Genomic DNA, 26,514 nt, shown 5'->3' on the forward strand with positions numbered 1-26,514 from the left:
TTTTTTAAAGTCTAGAGCATCTAATTATTTTTTCGCCAATTAAGGGGCCAATTTAGCGCGGCCAATCCACCTGCCCTGCACATCTTTTTGGGTTGTGGGGGTGAGACCCACGCAGACACAGGAAGAACGTGCATACTCCACACGGACAGTGACCTTGGGCCGGGATTCAAACCTGGGACCTCGGCGCCGTGAGGCAGCAGTGCTAACCACTACGCCACTGTGCCGCCCCAATTCTAATTCTGATGCATTACGTTAATTGCTGGTACCTGGCCCTGGGATCAGATTGCAAAAATACCATTATGTTCCGAGTCTTGTCAACATGTACACAGGTGATGGAAAAGTACTGAGTGCCGACTGATCCAGTTTTATTAGGTTACCTTTGTCATGGGGGAATTGCGATGTGTTGCACAAGTTCCTGTGCTTTCACAATGTTCTGGGTGGACTTTTATTGTGGAAAATAATTGCATTGAATTGTAACGCAATCTGAACACACACATCTTGCTCAATTCCACAAGTAAGTTCAGGGTCAGGAGCTGTTAGGTGGCACCGAGAGGTAGAGTTTCTTTTCCAAAAATTTAGGTTATTTGTTAAAGTGCATTACGTAACAGTACATACTACATAAAATACAATGTGCTTCAATTTGTTTCAGTGCAGTGGCCTAAACTCTGAGCTACCTCACTGACCTTGTAGTTGAGGGTATATTCATACTGTACTATTCACTGGGTGTTACACTGAGAGGTTGCAAGGGAGCTGCAGGAACACCACCTGGTACTTGACTGAAAGTAATCTTTATTGCCACAAGAAGGCTTACATTAACACTGCAATGAAGTTACTGTGAAAAGCCCCTAGTCGCCACATTCCGGCGCCTGTTTGGGTACACAGAGGGAGAATTCAGAATGTCCAAATTACCTAACAGCACGTCTTTCAGGACTTGTGGGAGGAAACCGGAGCACCCGGAGGAAACGCACGCGGACGAGGGGAGAACATGCAGACTCCACACAGACAGTGACCCAAGCCGGGAATTGAACCTGGGAGCCTGGAGCTGTGAAGCAACAGTGCAAACCACTGTGCTAGCGTGCTGCCCACTCCACCTGAATCCATCTGAGGTAGACCCCACGCCGTCTATCAATTCACTATCGAACCTCCTGTTTATACTTGATGGGGTTACGTCCGAACCAATTGACTTTGGCCCAAACTCAACGGTATGGTGTTCTGTACAAAACAAAAAGGGGATTCGTTGTTAATTGATTCTTTGCTGTGAAGAGGATCATTTATTTTCTTAATTCAAACTTTCCTGGATCTGGATGCACTTCTGCAATTTAAATTTAAATCAGAATTCCATGTTATCCCTCGTGAGGTCTTGTTGTTTGGAGATTATAATTGACCAGAAGCATTGGGGGTGGGTGCAGAGGGGAGGGGGAATAGGAAGAGAATGATTAAACCCATCCCTGTCTCTTTGAAGCTTCTAAGAGGATTTTCTCATTTCATTGCCAAAAGTGCTTTCCCAGCCACACACAAACCTTGTGTAATCTAATCTTCACAATCAATTCTGTGTTTGTGTATTGAATTAGCTGATAGTACTTTGGCCTCTGCCTTTTAATTTCTATGTTTCTAGGAGGTAACCCTGGCTAAAATGTATTTAAAACTTTTCAAAGTGTGAGAACCTGTGCCTCCCCTGTGCGATGGGGAATAGTGGTTGGTTACCTTCCCTAACATATCAGGACAGAAGACTGGTCCGAATTTGCACACTATAGGACATATCCTTCTCTCTTTAATGGTAACGATCTCTCCCTCAGTGTTAGTAAAACTAAAGAGCTGGTCATTTTCTTTGGGAAGCAAAGTACCATATACACCCCGGTCGGCGTCAACGAGGCCAAGGTGGAGATGGTTGACAGCTTCAAATTCTTAGGTGTGCATATCACCAACAATCTGTCCTGGTTCAGCCACGTCGACACTACAGCCAAGAAAGCACAACAGCGCCTATACTTCCTCAGGAAACTAAGGAAATTCGGCATGTCCACATTGACTCATACCAACTTTTACAGGTGCGCCATAGAGAGGATCGTATCTGGCTGCATCACAGCCAGGTATGGAAACTGCTCGGCCCAAGACCATAAGAAACCTTAGAGAGTTGTCCGGTCCATCACACAAACCCACCTCCCATCTATTGACTCCGTTTACACCTCCTGCTGCCTTGGGAAAGCGGGCAGCACAAAGACCCCTCCCACCCGGCTTACTCACTCTTCCAACTTCTTCCATCGGGCAGGAGATACAAAAGTCTGAGAACACGCACTTCAAACAGCTTCTTCCCCGTTGTTACCAGACTCCTAAACGGCCCTCTTATGGGCTAATCTGATCTCTTCACACGTCTTCTCTACACTCCTGTGTGCTTCACCCCATGCCTGTGTCTACGCATTTACATTGTGTATTTTATGTTTGCCCAATAATGTATTTTCTTTTCATGTATGGAATGATCTGTCTGAGCTGCACACAGAACAATACCTTTCACTGTACCTCGGTACAGGTGACAATGAACAAATCCAAGCCAATCTGGGATTGAGTGAGAGAAATCTGAGGAACTTTTGCACAACGGGTTGGTGGCATGTCCATAATCTAAAACGGCTGCAGAACGTACACACAGGAGGGGGTGTGGGGGAGCGTTTTGATGTTTGAAAAATTGAAACTCTCGGTATTGAAGGAAGAGTGGGTGTGTGAATGCAAAATTGGCAAGGGGAAGAAAGGAGAGCGAAAAGATGGGCAAATTCTTGTTCTTCTGGTTGACGGGAAGTGTGATTGTAACGTCACAAGGGTTGGGTTTTGGGATCATTCTTTTTGTTACATGTTAATGACCTGGACCTGGGCAAATAGGGCTTCATTTCACAGCTTGTGGATGGTGTGAAACAGGCAGAGGCAGGAACAGAGAGGACCTCTGTGGAGAGGGGTTGGGGCACATGCACGGATCTCTGAAGATGGCAGAATAAGTTGAGAAGTCTATTGAAAGTCATTCGGGAATCTGGAGGCATAGAGTACGAAAGCAAGGAAGCTATTTTAAACCCTCATAAAACACTGGGGAGGCCCCGAGCTGCAGTATTATGGCCAATTCTGGCACCACACTTCAGAAAGAGTTTGTGAATGTGCAGAGAAGACTTACTGGAAAGACAAGAGGAATGAAAGACTTCAGTTATGTGGAGAGACATGATACACTGGGGCTTATCCCCTGAGAATTGGGACATTAAGTAGTGATTTTATTTTGGAGGTGGTCAAAATCACAAAGTGCTTTGTTAATAGGGTTAGGATTAGGGTGAAAGTGTTTGCAGCGGCAATAGACTTTACAAGAGGAGACCGACTTAAGGTGATGGAATAAGAACCAGGTGCAACTTGAGGGAAAATATTTTCATGCAGCAAACCTTTTAATGATCCGGAATGTACTGCTTGAAAGGGAAATGGACACAGATTCCATCAAAACTTTCAAAAGAGAATCAATTGGATAAATACTTGAAGGGGTAGAATTTACAGAGAAATGTGGGAAACAGCAGTTGAGTGGGGGTAACTGGACTGCTTTCAAAAATATGGCACAGGTAGATGGAATGGGCTGAATGATCTCCTGTGCTATAATTGTGGATGAGCTCTAACCAGAATAGGCAGCTAAGCAGTAAGGAGAGGGGCTGGAACTTAGCAAATTGTAGATGATGGGAAAGAGAAATCATAGTTATCATAGAATTTACAGTGCAGAAGGAGGCCATTCGGCCCATCGAGTCTGCACCGGCTCTTGGAAAGAGCACCCTACCCAAGGTCAACACCTCCACCCTATCCACATAACCCAGTAACCCCACCCAACACTAAGGGCAATTTTGGACACTAAGGGCAATTTATCATGGCCAATTCACCTAACCTGCACATCTTTGGACTGTGGGAGGAAACCAGAGCACCCGGAGGAAACCAACGCACACACGGGGACTATGTGCAGACTCCGCACAGACAGTGACCCAAGCTGGAATCGAACCTGGGACCCTGGAGCTGTGAAGCGATTGTGCTATCCACAATGCTACCGTGCTGCCCCTAATAGAAATAGAATAGGGATGTGGTAAAATCTACCATGATGACCAGATGTGTCTTCTGAAGCCTTCTCATGAGGTGGGTTTATGCTCAGATGCTGAGTATGTGATCATAGAATCACTATGGTGCAGAAGGAGGCCATTTGACCCATCGCGTCTCCACTGACCCTTCAAAAGAGCACTCTACCCATGTCCCCTCCTTCGTCCACCTATCCCTGTAACCTAACCTGCACATCCCTGGACTCTAAGGGGCAATTTTACATTGCCAATCCACCTAACCTACACATCTTTGGACTGTGGGAGGAAACCTGAGCACCCGGTGGAAATCCACTCTGACGCAGGGAGCAGGTCCAACCACATAGTGACCTGAGGCTGGAATTGTACCCGAGTCCCTGGTGCTGTAAGTGTTAACCAGTGTGCCACCGTGCACCTCACTGCTTAGTGTCATCCCTGGCTCAGTTAATGGCATTCCCACTTTTGTGCCAGAAGGCTCTGGGTTCAAATCACACTCCAGGATTTGAGGGACGACCTGGTAGAGGTCTACAAAGTTATGAGGGGCATAGACAGAGTGGATAGTCAGAGGCTTTTCCCCAGGGTAGAGGGGTCAATTACTAGGGGGCATAGGTTTAAGGTGCGAGGGGCAAGGTTTAGAGGAGATGTACGAGGCAAGTTTTTTACACAGAGGGTAGTGGGTGCCTGGAACTCGCTGCTGGAGGAGGTGGTGGAAGCAGGGACGATAGTGACATTTAAGGGGCATCTTGACAAATACATGAATAGGATGGGAATAGAGGGATACGGACCCAGGAAGTGTAGAAGATTTTAGTTCAGACGGGCAGCATGGTCGGCACGGGCTTGGAGGGCCGAAGGGCCTGTTCCTGTGCTGTACTTTTTTTTGTTCTTTTGGTTGTTTGACAAAAATAAAATCAAGGCTGACACTCCAGTCTGTGCTGAGGGAGTGCTGCACTGCCGGGGCTGTCCTCTTTTAAATGAGAGGTTGAACTGAGGCCCTCCCTGTCTGCTCAGGAAGATCCCATGGTACAGTTTTGGAGCAGAACTGGGAAGTTAACCCTGGTGTCCTGGTCCACATTTATCCCTAAATTAACAACATGGATTATCTGGTCATTCGTGGGATCCTGTATATTGACTGCCCGTTTCCTGGTTTACAACAATAGCAACATTTTTAAAAAGTGCTTCAATGACTGTAAAATGCTTTGGGAAGTCCGTTGGCCCCGAATGGCGCTACATAAATGGAAATCAATCTCTCTGCCAACCTTATCAGCACTGTCATGGAGTGTTCAGCCTGAATGTTCCAGTGAAAACTGGCATTGAGTCAATGTACAGTTCGCTGTGTCAAACCAAGAATAGCATTTTGTCCTCAACATAACAACAGTGACCATACTTAGAAACTATTTCATTGTATAAAGTACTTTGGGACACTTGGAGCTCGGGAAAGACACTGTATAACGTGCAAGGCTTTCCTTTTTGCTGAGTTTAACCAAAGCCTCAGAAAGCAGTATAAAGGGGCAGCTGCATATTATGTGCTTCCCATTTGACTTCTGCTCTTTGGTATGCAAATAATCCTGTGGTTGTATATAATTCTGCTGCTGCTGATGGCCCACAGCGCCTCATAGATACCTATCATGAGTTACTAAATCTGTTCGGAATCTATCCCATTTAGCACAGTGGTAGGGCCACACCGCATGCTGGGGGGTATCCTTGGGTATCCTCAATGTAAACAGGACCTTGTCTCCACAAGTATTGTACAGCGGTCATTCCTACCAATGCTGTCATGGAAAGATGCATCTGCACCTGGCAGGATGGGCAATTATGAGGTCAACAAGGTTCTTCCCTCTTGATGGTTCTCTCACCAACCTACAAAGGCCCAGTCTTGCAGCTACGTCCTTCAGGACTCACCCAGCTCTGTGTCTGTGATGGTATAGCTGAGCCAGTCTTGGCGATGAACATTGAAGTCCCCCACCCAGAGTACAATCTGTCCCCTTGCCACCTTCAATGCTTCCTCCAAGTGGTGTTCAACATGGAGGAGTACTGACTCATCAGCTGAGGGGGGACGGTACGTGGTAACCAGCAGGGGAATTCCTTGCCCATGTTTGACCTGATACCACGAGACTTCATGGAGTCCAGAATTGATGTTGAGGACTCAGTGGGTAACTCACTCTCGACTGCATGCCACTCTGCTGGCTCGGTCTTAACGATAGGACAACACATACCCAGGGATGGTGATAGTAGCTGGGACATTATCAATCGGTGGGACAATCCTAATTTTGGTACAAGCCTCGAGACATCAGTAAGGAGTACTTTGCAAGGTTGACAGGCCTGCGTTTGTCAGTTTCATTTCCTGTAAACCTTTTTTGGTGGTTTGATACAGACAGTTTCAGAGTCAACCACACTGAAAGCACTCATAGGCCAAGCCAACCCAGCTAAGGATGTGATTTCCTTCCCCCGAGGGGGACATTAGCGAAGCAGCTTTTTTAACGACAGCTTTCATGGTCACCATTAAACCAGCAGCTTTTAATTCCCGATTTATTTTGAATTGAATTTAAGTTCCTGCTTTGACGGGATTTGAACCCACAAACCTCTGGATTGCTAGTCTCTTGAACAAACAGTGGCATTACCACTGTGCCGCCGCCTTCCCCTTAAATGGAGATGGCGTTGGAGAGGGAAAAGGAATCATCCTTTGGACATTTTTGGTGCACCTTTCAGTGACTGATCAAGCGTCTGCTGGATTCCTGGGGACCGCTGACCATCTCAGCTGACAGATAGTCCAGGGTAGCACTTGGCAAACTGGCGGCAAAAACGTCACCATTGTTGAAGCGTGCAGTCACCAATTCAGTGGGCATATTTATCAAAGGTTTCCTTATAAATGCATTTTTTTTTTGCACTCATGTTGGTAGCGCCAGGTGTCTCAATCCTTGATTACCAGAGGGACATTTTTGTTTCTACAGGTCAGATGGTGGAGCTTGTGCTCCAAGTATCTGCACGCTGCTAACGTGTAAATCTGATGAATGAGGTGCGACGCCAGCAACAGATACTCACTTAATTAAAATGGGTTTCATTCAGGTTACCACAAGCTGCTTGCAATACTCTGCCCTGACTCTGCCTGTGCCGTTTGCTGTGCTTCCTCGTCATCCACCGGCAGGGATTTAATCCATTCTGAGGTGACAGGCTCGATCGGCAGCTTCTGTATTTTGTGAGATTCTGGACAATCGTCTGCAGGACACTTTGAGGCTTTTCAGTCTCTGCTGGGTGCAATGCTGAAGGACTGTGCACAAAATTGTGGCTGATTGTGTTTACGTCACGATTTGGCTGGTGTTTAAGTGGTTTGGGGGGGGTTGCAGGGTGTGGAGCAGCAGTATAAAGGGAATATGGGCAGAGATTATTATCCCCTGACCCACTGAAGTAATTGATACATGTACGCCAATGAATTGAACGCATGGAAGTGACTCAGAATGAAAGTGGGTCACGAGCCATTCAAGGTATTTCACAGCATTTATAGAATTCTGCTCTGGGCATTTCACCTCGCCTACTGTGTGGGTGCTGTTCTGATATTAACTCAGAATGGCGGGCAGTACAGCGGCGCAATGCTTAGCACTGCTGCCTACGGCGCGGAGGACCCGGGTCCGATCCCGGCCCCGGGTCACTGTCCATGTGGAGTTTGCACATTCTCCCCGTGTCTGCCCCACATTCCAAAGATGTGCAGGTTAGGTGGATTCACCACGCTTAATTGCCCCCTAATTGGGTAATCTGAATTGAAATTAAATGAAATAACTGGGAATGGCACGTGTTCTCTCTCGCAGCACGGGAACCAGGGTGAAATCCCAGCCTTAGGTGACTGTGTGGAGTCTGCACGTTCTCCCCGCGTGGATTTCCTCCTGGTGCTCTGGTAGCATTGTGGATAGCACAATTGCTTCACAGCTCCAGGGTCCTAGGTTCGATTCCGGCTTGGGTCACTGTCTGTGCGGAGTCTGCACATCCTCCCCGTGTGTGCGTGGGTTTCCTCTGGGTGCTCCGGTTTCCTCCCACAGTCCAAAGATGTGCAGGTTAGGTGGATTGGCCATGATAAATTGCCCTTAATGTCTAAAATTGCCCTTAGTGTTGGGTGGGGTTACTGGGTTATGGGGATAGGGTGGAGGTGTTGACCTTGGGTCTGGTGCTCTTTCCAAGAGCCGGCGCAGACTCAATGGGCCGAATGGCCTCCTTCTGCACTGTAAATTCTATGAAATCGAAAATCCAAAGGCCAGCAGGTTAGGTGGTTTGGCCGCACTAAGTTGTCCCTTAGCATCCAAAGATGTGTAGGTTAGATGAGGTTGCGGAAAAGGGGAGGAGGTGGACTTAGGTAGGGTGGTCTTTCAGAGGGTTGGTGCAGTTTCGATGGGCCAAATGGCCTCCTTCTGCACTGTCAGGACTCTATGGATTCTTCTCTCTCAGGCTGTACATGTACACATGCCGTGAGACTGTTTCAGAGAAGAGAAATTGGAGAATTTCCCAGAGAATGCTCCACCGGCAGATTATCTGGTCATTATCTTATGGCTGTTTCTGGGATCTTGCTGTGCACAAATTAGCCGCTGCAATTCCCCATCTTAGAACAGCGACCTCACTTCCAAAAAATACTTCATTGATGGTGAAGTGCTTTGGGTCGTTGTGAGATCAGGAAAGGTGCTATATAAATGCAAGTGCTTCCTATCTGTTGGGGGAGGTGTGTGGGGGGTCTCTTATTTAACCTGAATATCCAAAGCAGAATGAGCCAATTGGACAGCGTCCTCAGAAGGAGTACATAGAGGCAGCAGCACAGCTAAATACCACAACCGTGTTTCAGATCCACATATTGATCATTCCAAACCAGAGGAACCAAAAAAACCAAACCTCACATGATTATTCGCTTGTATTATTAGAGAGAGTCGGATAAGGAGCTAATGTTGGGTTTTCCGTGTAGTTTGACCCGCCTGAAATGCTGCAGGTTTCTAACGACGATCGAGTCCATTTTAGTGCCCAGAAGATTGTTTTGCCATCTGTGGAAAGGGACAGTTCGATTCCTGTTGATTTTGAACCTGGAGAGGCAGGAGCACAATATTAATGTTTATAAACATGCTGTTGGAAGGCTGGATTTCACCTCTTCCCATTTTTTTTTCATAATGCAGGGAAGTAATCCAGAAGAAGAGAGGTCTTGTCACTCAGTGGGTAGTGTCCCTAACTGTGAGCCTGAAGCTCAAGGTTCAAATTTACCTTAGGACTTGATGGCCAAGGAAGGTGTGTCCATCATGTGGTTAAACAGGTTGAACGCCAACCCACAAATCCTTCCAAACATGTCAAGACCTTACCAAGGTTCTATACAACTGTAGTATGACTTGCCAGTTTTTATACTCGCTGCCCCGTCCAATGAAGGCAAGCAGCCCATAAGCTTTCTTGACTACATTGTCCACTTATGTTGCCACTTTCAAAGATCTGTGGACCTGCACGCCCAGATCTCTATGGCTTTCTATATTCCTAAGAACTTTGCCATTTACGGTAAATTTCCCCTCTATGTTAGACCTACCAAAATGCATTAACTCACATTTGTCTGGATTAAACTCCATTTGCCATTTCTCTGCCCAAGTCTCTATCCTATATATGTCCTGCTGTATCCTCTGACAATCCTCAACATTATCTGCTACTCCACCAACCTTGGTGTCATCCACAAACTTATTAATCAGACCAGCTACCTTTTCCTCCAAATCGTTTATCTACACTATAAACAACAGAGGCCCCAGCACAGATCCCTGTGGAACACCAATAGTAACAACCTTCCATTCAGAAAAACACTCTTCTGCTGATACCCTTTGCCTTCTGATACCCTGAGCCAGTTCTGTATCCATCTTACCACCTCCCCTCTGATCCTGTGACTTCACCTTTTGTACCAGTCTGCTATGAGGTACCTTGTCAAAGGCTTTGCCGAAATCCATGTAAACAACATCCACCGCCCTCCCCTCATCAATCATCTTTGTCACCTCCTCAAAAAGCTCAATCAAGTTTGTGAGGCACAACCTCCCCTTCACAAAACCATGCTGTCTATCGCCAATGAGTCCATTTGTTTCCAAATGGATATATATCCTGTCCCTGAGAATTAATTCCAATAATTTACCTACTGCCGACGTGAGGCTCACCAGCCTATAGTTTCCTAGGTTATCCCTGCTGTCTTTCTTAAACAGCGGTACCACATTAGCTATGCTCCAGTCCTCTGGGATCTCACCTGTAGCCAATGAGGATAGAAAGATGTCAATTAGGGCCCCCGCTATTTCCTCCCTTTCTTCCCTCAGTACTCTGGGGTAAATCTCATCCGGCCCTGGATATTTATCTACCTTAATGTCTTTTAAAAGACCCAATACCTTCTCCTTTTCTATGTCAACATGACCCAGACTATCCCCACACCCTACCCAAGAATCATCTTCTACAAAGTCATTTTCTTTAGTGAAAAGTACTTTGTCGCAAAGTACTCATTTAGTACCTCGCCCATTTCCTCTGGCTCAACACATAGATTCCCCCCACTGTCCTTAAGTGGTCCAATCCTTTCCCTGGCCACCCTCTTGTTGTTTACATATGAATAAAAAGCTTTGGGATTCACCTTAGTCCTACTTGCCAAGAACTTTTCATGACCCTTCCTAGCCCTCCTAATTTCCCGCTTAAGTACCTTCCTACATTCTTTGTACTCCTCAAGGGTTTTGACTGTCCCCACCCTTCGAGACCGTACAAAAGCCTCCTTTTTCTTTTTGAAGAGGTTCACAATACTCAGTTTAGATACACGTGGACTTAAGGACTTAAGGTTCTCCGAAATTCTGAATTCACAATTTGCCAATGATAGTTTGGTTGCTTGTTTGTTAGGCAATGGGGACGTATTATTAGAACTCGTCCCACATTAAACTTTGGTTCTCCAAACAGATAGTCCTTCAGTTCATCAAAGAAATCAGATGACATGTAGAGATAATCACCAGGGAGATTAGGTGACACCGACATATTACTGTATAACTAGTCCGCCAGGGAAATCAGGAGGTACTGCCTAGATGTACACGAGACCACCAGGGTAATGAAACGAAAAGAAAAATAGTAATAAATTTTAACCCTATCGGCAAACACTTTCCAAAGATGATGTTCCAAAGAATTACTAATATTTATAATACATTTGACAGATTCCTGGGGACATGTGAAATAGAGAATATTGAGGGAAGGGGGGTGCGTGGAATAATTGACATTGACATCAAGATTAAGCAATGGACAAATTAACTGAGTTAATCTGCTTACTGAACCAAAATAATCTGTTTTCCTTTCTTGACAGTGCCTTTGGGAACATGACTTAATGTCACAGTTTCTGACATACAAACATCTAAATGATGCGCGTAACTGTGTAGATCAATGTGCTGCACATACATAGGAACCTGTACGTCTAAGTTAAAGCTTGCAGTCATATTATGAATGAAAATGTCTTTCGTGGTGACAATTAGCCCATGATCAATAAGATCTAGCAGCAGAAGTAGGCTACTCGATCCATCGAGCCTGCTCTGCCCTTCAATGAGATTGTGACTGATCTGCTATGATAACTCTCAACCCCACTTTCTCACCTTATCTCCATAACCCTTGAATCCCTCACTGATTAAAAATCTGCCTATCTCAGCCTTGAACATATTTAACGACCCAGGCCCTGCAGCCCTCTGCAGTAAAGAATTCCACAGATTCACTGCCCTCTGAGAGAAGTAAATCCTCCTTATCTCTGCCTTAAATGAGCGATCCCTTACTCTGGGATTATTATTCTAAGAAATATGGGATGTAGACGGCATGTCAATGGGTTCCTTTAAACTGTTTTTGAGATGCAGGATGGACAAGACTTCACACAACTATCACAATGGCGAGCAACGGAATTTACACTCTGAAAAGGTTTGGAATTTGATTGCCCATCTCACCTGTACAGACCCATACCCTCACAACTACATAATGACTCCAAATTAGAAGCAGGTTTTTAAAAATAAATTTAGAGTACCCAATTCTTTTTTTTCCCCAATTAAGGGCCAATTTAGCGTGGCCAATCCACCTACCCTACACATCTTTGGGTTGTGAGGATGAGTCGCACGTAGACACGGGGAGAATGTGCAAACTCCACACAGACAGCGACCCGGGGCTGGGATCGAATCCGGGTCCTCGGCGCCGTGAGACACCAGTGCTAACCACTGTGCCACCGCGCTGCCCGAGAAGCAGGTTCTAATAATGTTATAAAGCGAATTAAATGCAGATTCTAACCTACTGCCTCTGTCAAAATGGCTTGCTATGATGGAATATTATGTTATTATATCAACAAAAGAGAATGAAGGACATTCAGAATAAACTGTTGCAAGTCAGGAGGTTTCAAGATTTATTCGCGAGTATAACGATCTGACCAGAGGCACGAAGAAGAGGCAACTGTAAAAATTTTCAAGTTGTACATTTCAGGCACCCATTAGGAAGATTAGAGTGCCATTGTTAAATGGATGGACTTTTGGTGACTGATACACTAATGTCGAGGGTTAATATGTTCATTTTGACAAATCTATGGAGAAATTGTTGGATACGAGTTGTTGAAAAGATTTTGTGCTGTCGCCAGCTTCCACCAGTGTTCAGAGGGTTGTAAGTATTGAGAAACTGATACCATCACGGGCAGCATTGTGACTTCACAGTGCCAGGGTCCAAGGTTCGATTCCCAGCTTGAGGCATTGTCTGTGCGGAGTCTGCACATTCTCCCCGTGTCCGCGTGGGTTTCCTCCGGGTGCTGCGGTTTCCTCCCACAAGTCCCGAAAGACTTGCTGTTAGGTCATTTGAACATTCTGAATTCTCCCTCTGTGTATCCGAATAGGCACCGGAATGTGGCGACTAGGGGCTTTTCACAGTAACCTCATTGCATTGTAAACCTACTTGTGACAATAAAGATTATTATCATCACCCCCCCCTCTCCCCACACAATATCACGGTGTCAATGTCAACAAGCCAATGACCATTGGACATTTGCAAAACTCCGTCGCTGCTTATCTCATCGCTTTGGGGAGAGGCAAGCTCAAATTCAGCCCTCAACCAAAGTTAACATGTAGGCAAGTTCTTGACTCCCAGGACACGGAATCGAGACGGGCGATCCCCGCCTAATCGTCCCCTTACTAAATTCAAGATCAGGGAGGCCAATTGTTGCATCAGCTGCTGCAACTTGACTCAGATGAACTGACCCAATATAGAGTGACAATTGAGTCTCGTTGATCCATATAGTTAAACATGACTCACTGTCACATTCCATCAGATTACATATCAGTCCCCATTACTGGTTTTTTCCCTGTCGCTGGGGTGTCCCTGAATCATGATAATAAATAAATGTAGGTTTATGACAGCTTATTCAAACATTGTGAGGGCGACATGCTTGCTGAGAATTTATAACTTCTGTTTTGCCATTAGGATTTTCAAGGTTGGCTGATAAATTCCCCTAGTGTCATTAGAAATGTCTCGTTGTAGATGCAAGGTGTGGTTAAATCACACACAAGTTTATCACTGCCAGGCTAAACTTTAACAAGAAGCAATGATAATCTTAATTATAATGTGTTGCCCTTTCTATACCACACTCGTGATGTAATGGAGTGTTGTCTGATAAAAGTCGCCGACTAACCACAGTTTTAAGCTCACTTCTGTGCCAATCCCTTGTATACACTCTCCCTCTAGACCCTGTTCTAGCTCCCTGCAAACCCTCCCCCACTCTCTCTCAAGACCCTCTCCACCTCTGTGCAGACCCTCCCCCACTCTCCCTCTAGACTCAAGAGTAAGGAGGTCATGTTGGTCCATTTCTGGGTGCCATATATGAGGAAGGGTGTGAAGGCGTTGGGGCGGGTGCCGAGGAGATTCATAAGAATGACTCCAGGGATAAAGACGTGCAGCTATGAGAATAGATTGGAGAGGCTGAGAGGAGACTTGGCAGATGTAGTCAAGATCCTGAGGAGTATGGCCAGGATAAATAGTGAGAAACAGTTCCCACTCAACAGAGCATCAAGAACAAGAAGGGCACAGATTCAACATAATTGGCAAAAGGAGTAAGTGATCTGAGGGGAAAATGTTTTACCCAGAGGGAGTCTGGAACGAGCTTCCTTAGAGGGTGGAGGAAAAAGAGTTGATTGGGGCAGCGCGGTGGCACAGCGGTTAGCACTGCTGCCTCACAGCGCCAAGGTGATCCCGGCCCTGGGTCACTGTCCGTGTGGTGTTTGCACATTCTCCCAGTGTCTGCGTGGGTTTCTCCCCCACAACCCAAAGATGTGCAGGTTAGGTGGATTGGCCACGCTAAATTGCCCCTGAATTGGAAAAAATGAATTGGGTACTCTAAGTTTATTTAAAAATTAAAAAAGGAAATAGGTTTGATTGAGGCAATCCATAGGGAATTAGATTGCTAACTGAAAGGGAAAAATGTGCAAGATTATAGGATAAAGCAGGGGATTGGAACTAGGTAGATTGCACTTTCAAAGACACAGTGCAAATATGATGGGCTGAATGGCTTCCTTCTGCACTGTAAAGATTCTGCGTTTCAGACCCTTCCCCAAATTTCCGTCCAGACCCCCCACCCCCCCTGGCCGCCCAGGCCCTTTCCCACTCTCCCATACGCCCTTCACGCTTCCTCAAGCCCTTTCCGACTGTCCTTCCAGGCCCCTCCACCATACTCTCCCCCCCCCCCCCCCCCCCCCCCCCCCAGGCCCTCCACCATACTTTGCCCTGTAAGAGCTGCTGTTTATTGGTTATGCTTGATTCCTTGGTGATCTGGAGCCTTTATTCTGATTGGTCAAGCTGACCAGGGTAACAGTCTCCAATGACCCCAATGACCCCCTGCCCTCCGATGCAATGAGCTGAATTCTGTGTGGGGTATCCCTCCTCGTGGCAGGGGGGGGGGGGGGGGGGGGGGGGGCTTCTCCATGTTCTTGGCATCCAGCCCAGCCTTCCCAGCAGCTCATTCATGGGAAGTTTGCATTTGGTGGAATAGGTGTGTCTGAGGCTGGAGAACACTGAAGACGCAACTGCATGAGATTCTCTATCGGCCTGAATAGTTCCTGCACCTGCCTGGGAGGGAATGTGGATGGAGATGAAATTGCCTCGTGCAATTTGTTAACAGGAGATTTGTGCAGAGACACCAGGGACACCAGCCGCGATCCCCCCCCCCCCCACCCCCCCCCCCTGCGCGCGCAGCCCCCCCCCCCCCCCCCCCCCCACCAAACTTGCTAGAGCAGCAATCCTGGCGTTCACTGACAATGAATAGGCTGAGGATACCGAGACACTCCATTCTCCCCTGGCGATGCAGCCCTTCCTCCCATTGTCCCCCTCTCCCTATGCAGTGTTCGCTTATTATCATTCAATACGCAGTAAGAGGCTGCAACACCTCAGTCTTAAACTCCTTACAGCACATTAGCTCTGACTGTATAAGCTGATTGTAGAGTGTCTGCGGCACGGACAGGTGTTCTCACAGATGGATTGTAAGTCCTGAGCCCAAAGTGAAGCCCGATTTATTTTGCTCCCAGATTGCGAGCAGCAGTAGCCTGGGATATTTATCTTCCCATTCCTGGAGATTACCAGTTAATCCGAGAGCTGTTGACAATCCTGGAAGAAAGCTTCACGCCGGGTACAGTGACAGTGATTAAACAGTTCTTCGGAAGAATTCATGTGTAACTGGTGACACTGGGGGCTGCCTCCTCCCATCCTGAACCCTTATACATAGCACAGCATCATCCCAGTAAGTGGGCCGTGTGCGGAAACCTGGGCAAAGATCCATGTATGACTGAAATGCTGCATGCAAGTGGGACTGGCTTCGCTCACTTGCCTGGACAGCTGGACTGTGATATGGTGACTTTACTTCACTTCTATTCTTTTTTTTAAAAAGATAATTTATTGAGATATATCCAAAGCGCACAGAGAACAGGAACAGGAACAGTCCATAAAAAAAAATAACATTGAACACTGCATAACATATTAACAATGCATCTAACAGCATGGTGGCGCAGTGGGTTAGCACTGCAGCCTCACAGCGCCAAGGTCCCAGGTTCAATCCCGGCTCTGGGTCACTGTCCGTGTGGAGTTTGCACATTCTTCCTCGTGTTTGCTTGGGTTTCGCCCCCACAACCCAAAGATATGCAGGGTAGGTGGATGGGCCATGCTAAATTGCCTCTTAATTGGAAAAATTAATTGGGTACTGTACATTTATTTGAAAAACAATGCATCTAACACTACAACAGTGCTATACAACACAAACCCACTATATATGTCATCAACTATCCCGAATAATTTTTTTTGATTAAAACAAAATAAAGTACCCCCCAACCCACAGTCAATAATTACTGCACCTCATTGCCATCCCCTATTTCACCCCCCCCCCCCCACCCCCCCCCCCACCCCCCCCCCCCCCCCCCCCACCCCCACACACCCTCCCCACCCCCGCTTACGGTCTAGTAGTTCTTGATAAAGTCGATGAACAGCTTCCACCTCACGGAGAACCCCTTGTCCGAATCGCCAATGGCGAACTTGATTCTCTCCAAATGAAGGAACTCAGCAATGTCCCATACTCGGGGCAGCACGGTGGCACAGTGGTTAGCATTGCTGCCTATGGCGCTGAGGACCCGGGTTCGAATCCCGGCCCTGGGTCACTGTCCGTGTGGAGTTTGCACATTCTCCCCGTGTCTGCGTGGGTTTCGCCCCCACAACCCAAAGATGTGCAGGGTAGGTGAATTGGCCATGCTAAATTGCCCCTTAATTGGAAAAAATAATTGGATATTCTAAATTTATAGAAAAAAAAAGCAATGTCCCATACTCATGACCCAGCGCTTGGCGGGTCTGCGGCCCGCCAATTGAGTAAAATTCTCCTTTGTGCTGGGAGGGAGGCGAATGCCGCAACATCGGCCCTTTACCCCACCATCAGGATCCTCAGACACACCAAAGATAGCTACCCATGGAGAAGGTGTGACCACCATCCCCATCACCTGAGACAGAACACCTGTCACACCCTTCCAAAACCCCACCGGTTTTGGACAGGACCAGAACATGTGGAAACGGTTCGCCTGGAGTCCGGCGCCTCATGCACATTGATCAGCCACTTCTGGAAGAAACGGCTCAGCCCAGCCAGTGTCATATTTGCTCTGTGCACAACCTTAAGCTGCATAAGACTGTGTGGCACATGGTGAGGACGCATTAACCCAACGCAATGCTTCCTCCCAAATCCAGCCCTGCACTGCGCCTCCCGGTTCCTCCTCCCATTTCTGCCGCACCGTCACCATCAAAACCTCCTCACCCCTGGCCAACTCAGCACACACATTGAAGATCTTACCCCCCACCTAATCCCATCATCTGAGAGGAGCCTGTCCTGTAGACTCAAGGGCGGCAACATTGGAAACAAACGCTTTACTCAAAACGGCCCTAATCTGGAGGTACCTAAACTCATTACCATTGGGCATTTGATAGGCCTCCGTCAGTTCAGTTAGGTCCCCAAACCTTCCACCCACAAACAGGCCCTCAAAGCAGTGGATCCCTAAGCGGTCCCATTCCTTAAACCTGGCATCCAGATTGGCTGGGACAAATCCATGGTTACCACTAATTGGAGCCTTTCTGTACATGCCCTCCAAGTCAACATGTAACTGGCACTGGTTCCAAACCCTCAGAGTGGAAACCATCACTGGGTTTGATTAGTATCTACCTGGTGAAAAAGGAAGGGGAGCTAAAACCAATGACATTAAGGAAGTCCCTCTACATGAGGCCTCCTCCGCTCTGCACCATAACAAGCCCTGAACCACCATCCATCTTCGGACCAGAACAATATTAGCAGCCCAGTAGCAACACTGAAAATTGGGAAGGGCCAGGCCACCCCCTCGTCTACTCCTCTCCAGACAAATTATTTTAATACGGGGAACCCTCCTGCCCACACATAGCCCAGGACCAGCCTATTCATCTTTCTGAAAAAGGATTTGGGCAAAAAGACTGGGATGTTCTGAAATACAAAAAGGAACCTCAGCAGTATCACCACCTTAATAGTCTGGAGTCTTCCGGACAAAGAGAGAGGCAGACTGTCCCACCTTTTAAACTCTTCTTTCATCCCCTCTAGTAAGCATGTCAGATTGATCTTGTGAAGCTGGGCACAAATAGCCGTCAAATAGGTCTGCCCATTCCACTCGGTCGAATGTCTTCTCGGCATCCATTGACAGCACAAGAAAAGAAAGAGAAAATGCTGGAAAATCTCAACAGGTCTGGTCTGGAGAATCTCAGCAGGTCTGGAAGCATCTGTAGGGAGAGACAAGAGCTAACGTTTCAAGTCCAATGACTCTTTGTCAAAGCACAATTTGCTGCAAACCTCGACCTCAATTCCTCCAGCGGGCATCATGATTATGTCCAGCAGCCTCCGTACATTGATTACCGACACTCTGCCTTTTACTAACCCAGTTGGATCCTCTCCAACCACACCCGGAACATATCCCTCAATACGGGTGGCCAAGATCTTGGCCAGAAGCTTTGTATTTACATTCAGGAGTGCAATTGGATGATCAGATCCACATTGCTCAGGATCTTTGTCCTTTTTGTGGATAAAGAAGATGGTAGCCTGCCACAGTGTAGGGGGGAGTGAGCCCCTCTCCAGCGCCTCATTGTACATTCGGACCATGAACAGACCCAGAGACGCGCCGAAACATTTATAAAATTCAGCTGGGAATCCATCCTGTTCTGGGGCCTTCCCTGAGTGCATCAAGTTCACACATCCCAACAGCGCCCGCAGATCTACTGGTGCCCCCAACCCTGCATCCTAGCCTGACCCACCCTCGGAAACTCCAACCTATCTAGGAATCTATGTCTCAGTTCGTCCCCCGTTGGCGGTTCTGATTGATCTAGCCTTCGATAGAAAGCCGCAAACGTTTTATTAATCCGTGCTGGGTCTGTAACCACCTCTCCTACATCTACCTCTTACCCTAGCAGCCTACCAGACTTCTCCCATATTCGTACATGAACCCCCTGGCTCTGCGCAGTTGTCTCACCACCTCCTCTGAAGTGACCAAATTAAACTCCATCTGGAGCCTCTGACGCTCCCTCAACAGTGCTTCATTCTGTGAATCCAGGTAACTGCGATCAACTGCTAAGATCGCCTCCACCAATCTCAATTGCTCTTCTCGCTCCACCCTTAGCCTAAGCACCTGGAATGAAATGAGTTATTCCCTAACCACAGCCTCAGTGCTTCCCACAACACCCCGGTGGAGACCTCCCCAGTGTCGCTCTGATCCACATAATTAGGAATGACCCCTTCCAACCTCTCACATATTCCCTGGTCTGCAAGGAGACCAATGTCCAGTCTCCACTGTGGTCTCTAAGTCAAAGGTTCTCCGTCCGCAGTTCTCCACCCAGTAAGGGGCATGGTCAGACACCACGATCGCCGAGTAGTCTGTCCCCGCAACTCAGCTACTTGTCGAAAACAAAAAAATCTATTTGAGAATAATCACTTGTGAACATGTGAAAAGAAAGAACACTCCCTCTCTGTAGGCCTCCCAAAGCGCCATGGATCCACCCCGCCCCCATGAGCTGCATGAATTTTGACAGCTCCCCAGCCATCACCGACGTTCTCCCAGACCTAGGGCTTCATCAGTCTATCTCTGGATTCAGAACTGTAGTAAGGTCTCCCCAAAGGATGAATCTGTGCGAATCTAGATCCAGGTTCAGGGACAGAACCGGCCTTACAAAGTCCACATCATCCCAATTTGGGGCATATATATTGCACAGTACTATTTGGGAGCCCTCCAATCGCCCACTCACCAACACTCTACCACTCAGATCAGCAATGAACCTCTTCATTGAGAAAGACACCCTTCTACGTATTACCACGGCAACCACTCTCGCTTTCATATCCAGACCAGAGTGATACACCCGACCAACCCATCCCCTTCTCAGTCTTATCTGGTCTGCCACCTTCAAATGAGTCTCCTGGAGAAACATCAAGTCCGCCCCCAGATGAGCAAATATGCGCGACCTTTTAACAGGACCATTCAGGCCTCGGACATTCCAATTTACCAATCGAGTGAGGGGGCATCTGCCCCCTACCCCCTGGCAATCAGCCATATTTTTGCTTGAGCCAAACCCCTCCAGATGCCCAAGCCGCACCTTTTGGCTCCACTGCCGCCGACTCCCACACCGCAGCACCCTGACAATACTCAAGCCGTCAGCTATCCCATCACCCCCCCCCCCCCCCTCCGATTTCCCACCCTCCCACCCTCAAGTTAAACCAAACAAAACCCTACCCTCCTCACACCATTTTGTCCCCCACATCCCTTCTGTTTACTGGTTTTCACACCAGCATGGCGGCCCCCGGACAAGGCCCGGGACTACCCTGAACCCGCCAAAACACCCAAACCCAATACCAAACAAAAAAATAAGAAGAACCCGAGTAAATAGATACCCCCATCCTGTCCTCCACATCCCCCCAGCTCACAAGCACCAGACCCAACTCATTAGAACGAAAAAGAAAACCATGAGGAAAGTGATGGATAGAGGAACACAGTAACAGTAATACAGCAATTCAACTAATAACACAATCCCCAACAACTCAGGGCAACAACATTTTAAGAATTCAAAGTATTTGCAAATTCCCAATCCCTTGGTCTCGAAGAAACGTATCCGCCTCCTCCAGGGTGTCCAAGAGGTATTCCTGTTTCCGGAAGGTGATCCACAAACGGGACAGATACAGCATTCCAAATCTCACACCTTCCTTGTGGGGAACTGCCTTGACTTTATTAAAACCGGCACGGCGTTTAGCCAGTTCCAAATCGGGGTATACCCTGATGATGCACACCTCCCAAGAGCTGAATGTTCCATTGGGGAGGTGAGTGTTCTGTGGGGAAGGTGAGTGTTCTGTGGGGAGGTGAGTGTTCTGTGGGGAGGTGAGTGTTCTGTGGGGAGGGAGGTGAGTGTTCTGTGGAGGAGGTGAGTGTTCTGTGGGGGAGGTGAGTGTTCTGTGGGGGAGGTGAGTGTTCTGTGGGGGAGGTGAGTGTTCTGTGGGGAGGGAGGTGAGTGTTCTGTGGGGGGGAGGTGAGTGTTCTGTGGAGGAGGTGAGGGTTCCATGGGGGAGGTGAGTGTTCTGTGGGGGAGGTGAGGGTTCTGTGGGGGAGGTGAGTGTTCTGTGGGGAAGGTGAGTGTTCTGTGGGGGAGGTGAGGGTTCTATGGGGGAGGTGGGTGTTCTGTGGGGGAGGTGAGGGTTCTGTGGGGGAGGTGAGGGTTCTATGGGGGAGGTGAGTGTTCTGTGGGGAAGGTGAGTGTTCTGTGGAGGAGGTGAGTGTTCTGTGGGGGAGGGAGGTGAGTGTTCTGTGGGGAAGGTGAGGGTTCCATGGGGGAGGTGAGTGTTCTGTGGGGAAGGTGAGTGTTCTGTGGGGGAGGTGAGTGTTCTGTGGGGAAGGTGAGTGTTCTGTGGGGAAGGTGAGTGTTCTGTGGGGAAGGTGAGGGTTCTGTGGGGAGGGAGGTGAGTGTTCTATGGGGAAGGTGAGGGTTCTGTGGGGAGGGAGGTGAGTGTTCTATGGGGAAGGTGAGGGTTCTGTGGGGGAGGTGAGTGTTCTGTGGAGGAGGTGAGTGTTCTGTGGGGGAGGTGAGTGTTCTGTGGAGGAGGTGAGTGTTCTGTGGGGAAGGTGAGTGTTCTGTGGGGAAGGTGAGTGTTCTGTGGGGGGAGGTGAGGGTTCTATGGGGGAGGTGAGTGTTCTGTGGGGAAGGTGAGTGTTCTATGGGGGAGGTGAGTGTTCTGTGGGGGAGGTGAGGGCTCCATGGGGGAGGTGAGTGTTCTGTGGGGGAGGTGAGTGTTCTGTGGGGGAGGTGAGGGTTCTGTGGAGGAGGTGAGTGTTCTGTGGGGAGGGAGGTGAGTGTTCTGTGGGGAGGGAGGTGAGTGTTCTGTGGGGGTGAGGGTTCTGTGGGGAAGGTGAGTGTTCTGTGGGGGGGGGGGGGGGGTGAGTGTTCTGTGGGGGAGGTGAGGGTTCTGTGGGGAAGGTGAGTGTTCTGTGGGGAGGTGAGGGTTCTGTGGGGAGGGAGGTGAGTGTTCTGTGGGGGTGAGGGTTCTGTGGGGGTGAGGGTTCTGTGGGGAGGTGAGTGTTCTGTGGGGAAGGTGAGTGTTCTATGGGGGAGGTGAGTGTTCTGTGGGGAAGGTGAGTGTTCTGTGGGAGAGGTGAGTGTTCTATGGGGGAGGTGAGTGTTCTGTGGGAGAGGTGAGTGTTCTATGGGAGAGGTGAGTGTTCTGTGGGGAAGGTGGGTGTTCTGTGGGGGTGAGGGTTCTGTGGGGGAGGTGAGTGTTCTGTGGGGGAGGGGGGGTGAGTGTTCTGTGGGGAAGGTGAGTGTTCTGTGGAGGAGGTGAGTGTTCTGTGGGGGAGGTGAGGGTTCTGTGGGGCAGGTGAGTGTTCTGTGGGGGAGGTGAGTGTTCTATGGGGAAGGTGAGGGTTCTGTGGGGGAGGTGAGTGTTCTGTGGGGAGGGAGGTGAGTGTTCTGTGGGGGTGAGGGTTCTGTGGGGAGGTGAGTGTTCTGTGGGGGAGGTGAGTGTTCTGTGGGGGAGGTGGGTGTTCTGTGGGGGAGGTGAGGGTTCTGTGGGGAAGGTGAGGGTTCTGTGGGGAGGGAGGTGAGTGTTCTGTGGGGGTGAGGGTTCTGTGGGGAGGTGAGTGTTCTGTGGGGGAGGTGAGTGTTCTGTGGGGGAGGTGAGTGTTCTGTGGGGGAGGTGAGTGTTCTGTGGGGAAGGTGAGTGTTCTGTGGGGGAGGTGAGTGTTCTGTGGGGGAGGTGAGTGTTATGTGAGGGAGGTGAGGGTTCTGTGGGGGAGGTGAGTGTTCTGTGGGGGAGGTGAGTGTTCTGTGGGGGAGGTGAGTGTTCTGTGGGGGAGGTGAGTGTTCTGTGGGGGAGGTGAGTGTTCTGTGGGGGAGGTGAGTGTTCTGTGGGGGAGGTGAGTGTTCTGTGGGGGAGGTGAGTGTTCTGTGGGGGAGGTGAGTGTTCTGTGGGGGAGGTGAGTGTTATGTGAGGGTGATTAGTTTGTTGTGGAGGGTTCCATGGGTGGAGCTCCGGCTGGGTGTGGGGGAGGGGGTGTTATATTTTTTAAAATTTGTATGGACATCGCAAGCTTTTAAATACTGAGGTGCTGGAGCGGGCGAGCTTTGTCAGAATGTACCCCCCCCCATTTGTTTCCCGGTACTGGCTGGGGGTTGCAAACAACGGGAAACCCCGATGTCAGTGGCGGGCCCAGAAGGTCCCACCGCCGGCCACTGGCGGGCTGCCTCTGCCACCGTGAAACGTGCCGCGGGGCGCGTGGAAAACATGGCCCCAATTCCCTAACAATATGGCGGCGGTAGCCACCCTTTGCGCCTACGGCTTCCACAGTGCTCTCCCCGCCTGTCGCCGCACTTGGCAAAAAAATGAGAAAATGAGAAAATTCCACCCAGAATGTCTGCTCATCTCAATGTTTTTTAAAAAAAAACAAAGTTAGAGGACCCAATTCATTTTTTCCAATTAAGGGGCAATTTAGCGTGGCCAATCCACCTACCCTGCACATCTTTGAAACCCACACAAACGCGGGAATAATGTGCAAACTCCACACGGACAGTGACCCAGAGCCAGGATTGAACCTGGGACCTACGGCACCGTGAGGCAGCAGTGCTAACCAACTGCGCCGCCGTGCTGCCCTCTAATCTCAATGTTAACACAAAATAGGGTTATGACCTTGTTAGCATTTGACAATTGATGAAAGTTTTTGGGAAATGATTCTACCTTGAGTGTAGAACTTTAAAATAATACTTATATACTTGATGGAACCATCAATTCACTAGACACGTGCTTTAAGATATGAACAGTGGTTTTAATCTACTTACAACAGAGCCAGCCTGTTCCGCGTTGAACTCTCGATGAACTGAACGACTGGCTCTGAGCATTGGTATTTACACAGCAGTCCAGGGGGAGGAGTCGTGGGCGGTGCCAAGGGTGGAGCCCTGTACAAACTCCTAAGCATTCCCAGCGCTACTCCCGCTAGTGGTCGGGCAACGCAACTGCGCTTACAAATGCATGGTCTCATGTATATACAATACAGTGTGAATTACGGAGTTATACTTAAGTGTGAACAGCCAGTGTCAGCCCAGCAGATGAGGGTTAATTTTTCAATTTGCTGCCAGGGCAAATTGCTTTCAATTAATCTGTGAACATATGAATTAAGAGCAGGAGTAGGCCACTCGGCCCCTCGACTCTACCCCGCTGTTCCAATAAGGTCATGGCTGATCTGATTGTAATTTCAGCTCCACATTCCTGCCCACCGCTGCTAGCCTTTTGCAACCCCCACTCCCCCCCCCCCATGTTAATCAAGAATCTATGCACCTCGGCCTTAAAACGATTGTAAGATTCCGCTTCTTCCACCGCCTTTTGAGGAAGAGAGTTGCAGTGACTCACGGCCCTCTGAGGGGAAAAAGTCCTCCTCGCCTACGTTTTAAATGGGGTGACCCTTTACTTTCTAAACAGTGACCCCCTGTTTCTAGATTCTCCAACAAGAGGAAACCTCCTCTCCGCATCCACCATTTACCACAGTGTGGGGCTGCTGTGCGGAAGTGCAGTGCAGTGCGTGTAAATCACCCACATGAAAAATCCATTATCCCAACCAGACCCACTGCAAAAGCTGTGAAGCAAAGGCTACTTAAAAATAGGGAGAAGAGGCAGGCCGAGAAGCCAGGGGGTCAGCGAGTTGAGATTTTTCCGCTGAGCACAGTTATTTTTAAACAACTTAAAAAACACTGCTGAAATATTGGACACATGAACTTGGCGCAAATATATTGAATAGTGCACTAAAAATAGGATAGAGGAATTCAAGACACTTGTCACACGGAGCAGTTTTTGAGCGTCTGACTTGCAAAGAAAAACACACCGTGAAATCTTCCAGGTGGCCGGTAAATAGTTCATGGACGAGGGAGGAGCTTGAAGGAGGGGGGTCTAGAAAAAAAAACAACTGCAAAAAAAAAAGGTAGCACAGTGGTTAGTCCAGTGGCTTCACAGCACCAGGGTTCCAGGTTCGATTCCCTGCTGGGTCGCTCTCTGTGCGGAGTCTGCATGTTCTCCCCGTGTCTGCGTGGGTTTCCTCCGGGTGCTCCAGTTTCCTCCCACAGTCCAGAGGTCGGCAGGTTGGGTGGATTGTCCGTGCTAAGTTGCCCTTAGTGCCCAAAAAGGGATTACCTGGGTTACGGGGATAGGTTGGAAGTGTGGGTTTAAGTAGGGTGCTCTTTCCAAAGGCCGGTGCAGACTCGATGGGCCGAATGGCCTCCTTCTGCACTGTAAATTCTATGAAATTCTATAACAGGAGCAGAAAAAAATGTATTGGCGGGTTAGACTATTTACATGAAGGTAAACTGTTAGCCGAGATTTGCCTTGGCCACCTTTTAGCCTAAACTGCACTGGAGTTTGTGTCAGAACTAAAGTGAGTTAAAATGAAAGTTTTTCACGCATCACTGCAAGTTTGTGCTGCTCTCTGCTCCGGTGCGACAGGGAACTCTGAAAACTGCAAAGACAAAGAGCACCTGCTGGACAAGTGTGAAAAAAATAACAACCCCATGGTTTCCTGACATCCAGCTATCGACAAACCGCAGCAGCATCATTAATGAACAGCTAAGGGAACAGGCCTGCAAAATAAAAATAGTCACAGCTCTGTCATCTCATACTGAGTCATATTCGAACGCCATACTGCAAGCAAAATCAGATTGAGAGAAAAAAAACCCTTATGTAATGAGGATCAGCAGCAAGGGTGGCTTAGCTTGTGGCTAGCCTGTTGTGCCAGGAATGAGCAGTACCTGTGGTTAGCATAATTAGAATGTAAATACTGTAGGAACTGCTGATAAAACGCACAGGGTGCAAAACATTAAACCAAACAAAGAATACTGCGGACGCTGGGGATCTGAGATAAAAACAGGAAGTGCTGGGGAAAACAATCAGCAACCCCACCAGCATCTGTGGAGAGAACAATTAACATCAAGTCCAATGTGCCTCTCCTTCAGTGCAGAACACGGTCAAAGGTTTTTTTTACATAGAATTTACAATGCAGAAGGAGGCCATTCGGCCCATCGAGTCTGCACCGGCTCCTGGAAAGAGCACCCCACCCAAGGTTCACACCCCCACCCTATCCCCATAACCCAGTAACCCCACCCAGCACTAAGGGTAATTTTGGACACTAAGGGCAATTTATCATGGCCAATCCACCTAACCTGCACATCTTTGGACTGTGGGAGGAAACCGGAGCACCCGGAGGAAACCCACGCACACACGGGCAGGATGTGCAGACTCCGCACAGACAGTGACCCAAGCCGGAATCGAACCTGGGACCCTGGAGCTGTGAAGCGATTGTGCTGTCCACAATGCTACCGTGCTGCAATAAGCAATAAGGTGGATTCAAAATGTCCCAGTGTCCTCAGTGATTACTGGAAGAAGACTCAT

General features: G+C 48.5%; 1 long non-coding RNA gene across 1 annotated transcript; it reads right to left on the reverse strand.

Annotated features, from left to right (window-relative positions):
- Positions 1-1,107: 1,107 nt before the first annotated feature.
- LOC119955469 lies at positions 1,108-23,950 on the reverse strand. Its single transcript, XR_005458477.1, has 3 exons — positions 23,922-23,950; positions 8,942-9,121; positions 1,108-1,212 (listed from the first exon to the last, which is right to left on the reverse strand). It is a non-coding gene; the product is annotated as an uncharacterized LOC119955469 (long non-coding RNA).
- Positions 23,951-26,514: the final 2,564 nt, after the last annotated feature.

This window comes from Scyliorhinus canicula, chromosome 21 (genome assembly GCF_902713615.1).
Source record: "Scyliorhinus canicula chromosome 21, sScyCan1.1, whole genome shotgun sequence".
Taxonomy (NCBI): Eukaryota; Metazoa; Chordata; class Chondrichthyes; order Carcharhiniformes; family Scyliorhinidae; genus Scyliorhinus; species Scyliorhinus canicula.